The sequence below is a fragment of the Syzygium oleosum genome, unplaced genomic scaffold, assembly GCF_021117445.2.
Source record: "Syzygium oleosum isolate NSW1041296 unplaced genomic scaffold, Sole_v2.1 Sole_v2.10, whole genome shotgun sequence".
In the NCBI taxonomy this organism is placed as follows: Eukaryota; Viridiplantae; Streptophyta; class Magnoliopsida; order Myrtales; family Myrtaceae; genus Syzygium; species Syzygium oleosum.
In genome coordinates, this window is record NW_026607494.1 from 11,412,669 (window position 1) to 11,418,730 (window position 6,062).

The following is a 6,062-nucleotide window of genomic DNA, read 5'->3' on the forward strand; positions in this document are numbered from 1 at the left end:
CTGGGCACGTGGGGATCCTCAAGTATGCAAGTGTTCTCACGGGACCCATCTCGCATTTAATGTGAACCCCTCTGACCGTAATTGACTTAACGTTAAATGAAAGTCGCGGAATGTTAAGCTAATCATACTTAGATTTATTTTAAAAAAAATAAATTACGAGGAGCAACGAAAAGTACTAACGCGTAGGCTCCAGAACTTTTCGAAGTACAAAGGGAAGTTACGACCGATCATACATTTCGTTAACAGTATAATGCATAAGAAATTTACTGTTTAACCTAGATAAATTGCTAAATTTTTTTTGGAATATTTCGGATCACAGAAAACTCCTAGAACGACCCCTTTGAAAGAAAGTTATGAAAGGGTAATGATCAATAAATTATTATTATTATTATTATTAATTAGGAAATTACGAATTTCAGAAGAAAAAATTAGAGTTAATACCACGAAAAACCCCAAACTGATACACCTGCGATAAATTTACCCCAAATTAACTTTTTAACCATAAAAAATCTTAAATCGATATATTTGTGACAAATTTACTTTCCGTTAAATTGAATTAATACAAAAAAAATCATGTGATAAATGGAGAGTAAAACCCAAAATTAATATATTTGTTAATTGTCACGTGTCATTTAACTTAGCAATTTGACGGTAAAATTTAATGAAAATTAATGAAGGATAAATTTGTCACGAACGTACTGATTTAAAATTTTTAGCGGTCAAAAAATCAATTTAAAATAAATTTATCATAAATATATTAATTTTGAATTTTTTATGATATTAACACGAAAAAATTACGAGCAAGGGCAAGATCCGATCCCGTCCTTTCCCCTCTTACAAGACCGCGGGTGGGACCCACGTGGGCCACGTCGGCAGGGCCATCAATGGCCGCCCCCTTAGCAGGCAACGACACAACAGGGCATCATCAATAACGACAGAAGCTCGCACGGGGACGAAACATGGGAGATCGTGACCATGGGACGACGACCCTTGTAGTGTTACCCCTCCCCCGGCCCCCACATGCAATTTCACCTGCTCGGAATCTCAGCATCTTCTTTTGTTTAATCTTCCTTCGATTCTTTTCACTCCTTTGGTAATTTCGGGTTTGATTTGGGGCCTCCTCGACATGTTGTGAGATTCCTTTCTTGGTGTGGATAGATGCTTGGATGAAAAGAGAAAATTCGCTCTTATATATTACCGATTTCTTATAAATTACGATAATTGTGCAAAAAGTCATGAACCCTATTGTACGGGAGCCAATTCGATATTAAACCTTTTTTAATTTTACTAATTTAGTACTAAACGTTTTGATGATTTGCCAATTTAGTTCTAAATATTTCTTTGTGTCGATTTAGTCTTAAATATTTTGATGATTTGCCAATTTAGTCCCAAATCTATTATTTAGATATTGGGTCGAAAGGACTACATTGATATATCGTTAAAAGGTTTAGGAATAAATTGGCACGATTAAAAAGTTTACGACTGGATTAGCCTCCGTATAATAGGTTTATGACTTTTTTGATAATTAACCCCTTATAAATATTGTTCTTACCAAGCAAAAATATGATGTAAATAAAGTAGTTATATTGACGAACCGATACCGATATGTTACAGTGTACACGGTCAGAAGATCAGGGATGATTACGCGATCAGTCTTTGAGTATCTGTTGTACGAACGCCAATGGAACCCTAAGTTCTATTGCTATAATGCTCACGTTACATATAGCTAGAGACACGGTGGGTGGAGTGATCAGTGGGAAAATGAGTGGCGCTAAAGAGAAAGTTTAATGTAGTTTTACCGAATGGAACGTGCGATTTAGGATTTGACACTTCACTTGAGTTTCGAATAATATGGCCGCATGAATAAAAAATATCTACGCCAAAGTGGCTCATCTTCATCATGGAGCCTCAGCATCGATGCCATGAAAGGGAGTGTGGGTTAAAAAACATCAATACCCCCGTAAAAGAAGTTCATTTTTTCCCTTTCATCGGATCGCTCTGAAAAGAGCGAGGCATCCACGAGCGAACGGTGAGGCAAGACTATAGCGATCGGGTAAACACCCACTTTACCAAACAAACGAGGTGCCGGCCGTGTTATCGAGATGTATGGTATCCTAGCAAAGGACCCCCTTTCGAGGTACGTGCCAACTCCTCTTGATTGGTTGGTTAGTTGGCAATGAACACTCCGGAAAATTCTATCTCCAAGTCAACGGCATGTCGAGTAAAGGGACCGTCTGGTGTAAATGTAAGACCGAATTAAACGGTAATCAGTAATTGCAATCTAATGTACGAGACTTGCCAACCCTAGAGGACCCATTTGGTGCTTTGGTTGATGCATCGGGTGGGATTTTTCCTATTCTTGTTCCATTCGCATCTCAATTCATTACGTGATGGACGAGGAAGGTTCCTGGCAATTTCCATGCGAGGATGGATCCACAAGCGACAGGAAAAGTATCAAAATCGTAAACCTGTTGTATTTATACCAATTCAGTCCTAACCTTTTAATTTGACCAATTTAATCCTAGACAGTTTCACAATAGTACCAATTGAGTCCATCTGACTAACTTTAAGTTGAAAATTTTTAACGTGGACACCGACTGTGCCACATGGAATGACTAGTGATCACGCTAACAATTTTTTTAATATTTTTCAAATATTTTTATTAATTTTTTCTTCTTTTTTCTCTTTTCCTTCTTATTTTTCTATTTTTCCGCTATGGCCAACGAGGGTCGTCAGAGCTTGCCAGCCAGCCCGGCCTCGCCCAAATGTGGGCAAGGCATAGGCGGCCACGTGCGAGGCTGCCTCGACTGGCCTCACCATGGCCTAGCCGACCACGGGCGAAGGCAATCTCGCCTAGATCTGGAAACAACCTCCCACAAGCCAACAGCATTCCTTGGTGGCGCATCCATTGAAGCACCAAGCCAACATGCCACTGCAAAAAATCCTGAAGCCACCCTTCAAAGAAAAATTCCTCGACAAGGGCGTCTATCTCGACAAAACCCTAATTCCCTACAATGACGAGGAATCCCTCATCCTCCCAGACATCGAGGAGCACTAGGCCCTGTCGGCTATGGGCAAAGGCGGCCATGGCTTGGCCAGCCGCGGGTGAGGCCGCCTTTGCCCGCACCCAACTAGGCCATAGTGAGGCTAGCCTCTCCCAAATCTAGCCCACGATCACCTACACCTCGCCCAATGCCTAGCAAGCTCTGACACCCTTGCAAGGCACAGTGGATAAAAAAAAAAAGGAAGGAAAAGAGAAGAAAAGAAGAAATTAAATATTTTAGAAATAATTAAGTAATTATTTAAAAATATAAAAAAAAATGTTCACGTAAGTGCCAGCTATGCCACGTAAGACGGTCGGTGTCCATGTTAGAAATTTCCGTCCTAAATTGATCGGATGGACTCAATTGTTACTAATGTGAAAAGCATCATGACTAAAGTGGTCTGATCGAAGGTTTATAATTGAATTGGTACTAATGCAATAAATTTCGAACATTTTTAATACTTTTCTCCACAAGCCATGGCCGTTCTTACTTGGGCAAACTGGGTACGGGTAACTCGGGCTCGATTCCGCTCGTCCCATTGGCTCTCGATCTCTTCTACAACATCATTATTAACGCGCCGGAATGTTTGCTCTATAAAGAAGGGCCAAAAGAGAGACGACCCACCATTTGTTTGAAGCCAGTAACAACTTCAAAAGTTTGAATTCGAAGAGACTTTGTGCGTTCCATTAGGGGTAAAAAGAGCGGGAGATGGGGACCTCCACGACCTGATGATTTTTTTCATCCATAAGGTCCCTCTTTCGTTTTCGCCACCGAGTGTCTCGCGGGCTTTCGCCAATAGAATCGTGGCCGTGAATTGATTAATCGAGGGGTCCACTTATGGAGTGAGAACCACGCGGCAAAAGCGAGCACAAATGTCAAAACGTGGTCTTTTGAAAAGCATGTTAATTACATTTCACGAGATTCGACTCAGCGTGGCTCCTATTAGGACACCTGACTTTTCCCACCTCGGCGGCTGTATCGAATTCCCCAGAAGTTTTGTCCTCGTTCCTCCAGATTTCTTTCCCTTGTTCCGATTTTCCTGGAAAGAGACAAAATATGTGAAGCAATCTCCATCGTCACGGTGGAAGACGACCAAGAAGACCTTTGCTTGATCTTTGACTGGGGAGTTTGCCTGAGGAGATGATGAAAGAGATGGAGATTGCGAGTCTCTCGCAAAGAGTTTGCCTGGGACTCGGGCAGGCCGTGCAATATCTGTCCATTCTTTAACTTACCGAGGGAAGTCTTTCTTGGGAAAAATGCCAGAAAAAATCATAAATCTATTATATTGATGCCTATTTAGTTCTAAACCTTTTTTTAATATCAATTCAGCTCTAAATCTTTTGTCTTTATGTCAATTTAGTCCTTTCAGCTAATTTGATAAGATTTTGCTGACGTGGACGCCGGCTGGCTTATGTGACATCGCCGGCAACGAAGTAGACAACTTTTAATAATATTTTTCAAACTTTTAAAAAAAATTTCTTTTCTTTTTTTTTCTTTTCCTTTCTTCTTCCTACAAGCGACCGGCTGGAGGCCAGGGCCGGCAAGCCCCGCCGGCCACTGGCAAGGCTCGCCCTTGCCAGTCACCGCAAGGTCGCGGCCTTCAACCTCCCGGCCTCTGCTAGCAGCTGGGCAAGGCACGACCTCGACAGATCCGGCGAGGCCGGCCCTTGCCCAATCGCTAGCAAGGGCTCGAGCCTTCGCCAGTGGCCGCGAGGTCGCGGGTGATCCTCGCCGGTCCTAGCCTCCAACCGGTCACTAGGCTGGAAGAAGAAGAAAAGAAAAGAAAAGAAAAAATATTTAAAAAATCAAAAAAATATTAAAATATTATTAAAAGTGATGTAGCTAGCAAGGATCACCTAGAGGGGAGGTGAATAGGTGATCTAAATAAATTCTTTACCAATTTAAAGCGGAAGTAAAAGATCAAGAACAAAGTCTGAACAACAAGCAGATTCTGATCAGACTTTGTGACAAATGTTCTTGTGAGCAGTATAAACAATATAATAAGATATTAGAGATGGAGAAAATTGCACACAAACAATTATAGTGGTTCGGCTTAGATCAAGCCTACGTCCACTCTCCCACGCTGACAGCCTACTGGCTGGATTCCACTAATCAAATCAATGAGAAGTTACAGCAAGTTGTGCCGCTTAAACCCAAGCACTTCTCTCTGAAGTTGGTGCTGCTTATACCAAGCCGATAGATCACACTATCTCACACCTATGCACATACTTATAACACTGTCTACACCTCTCAAATGATTACACGTTTAAGCTCACGAAAGACAAGAGATTGAATCGGAGTATGCTCAGACTTTGGACTTGTTGATTCTTGATTTCGTTCTCCACCTTATGCTCCTCGTTGATCTCCTTTTATACTCCTTCACTTCCAAACTAGCCGTTGGACAGTTTTCAGAGGATCATCTTCTAATATTCACCTTTGGACAGATTTGTATAAAATGGATTAAGTAGCCGTTGGTTGATAAAATCTGAATCCCGCTGATTCTGGTCGCCCATACAATCAGAATCTTGGTTTCCATAAGTAAAGCTTTATCCGTTGTAATGCATACTTGTCATAGTATTTGATTGTCAATCAATTATAGCCTTAGATTGAAACAATCAAAACTTTCCTTCTGTGAAATCCATACCAGATCACTAGCTGTTATGTTTCGTTCTGAGTTCTGCGTCTGCGTCTGAATAATTTCAGCATCTGCGTCTGCGTCTGCGTCTGAATAATTTCAGCGTCTGCGTCTGAAAAATTTCTGCGTCTGAGTCTGAACTTTTCGTTCTTTCACAATCTGAACACGAACTAGATCAAGATTGACATATGATTTTCTTCCAAAAATAACTTCCTGAATCAAAATACTTCAAAGCATTTATCAGACTTACAAAACACTCATGGACAATTTTGTCAACTTCAAAATTTATTGGGAATTTTCCTTAACAAAAAGTTGTACACAATATCGCCGGCAATGCCACGTAAGCCGGCCGGCGTCCACGTCAGCAAAATCCGGTCAAAATT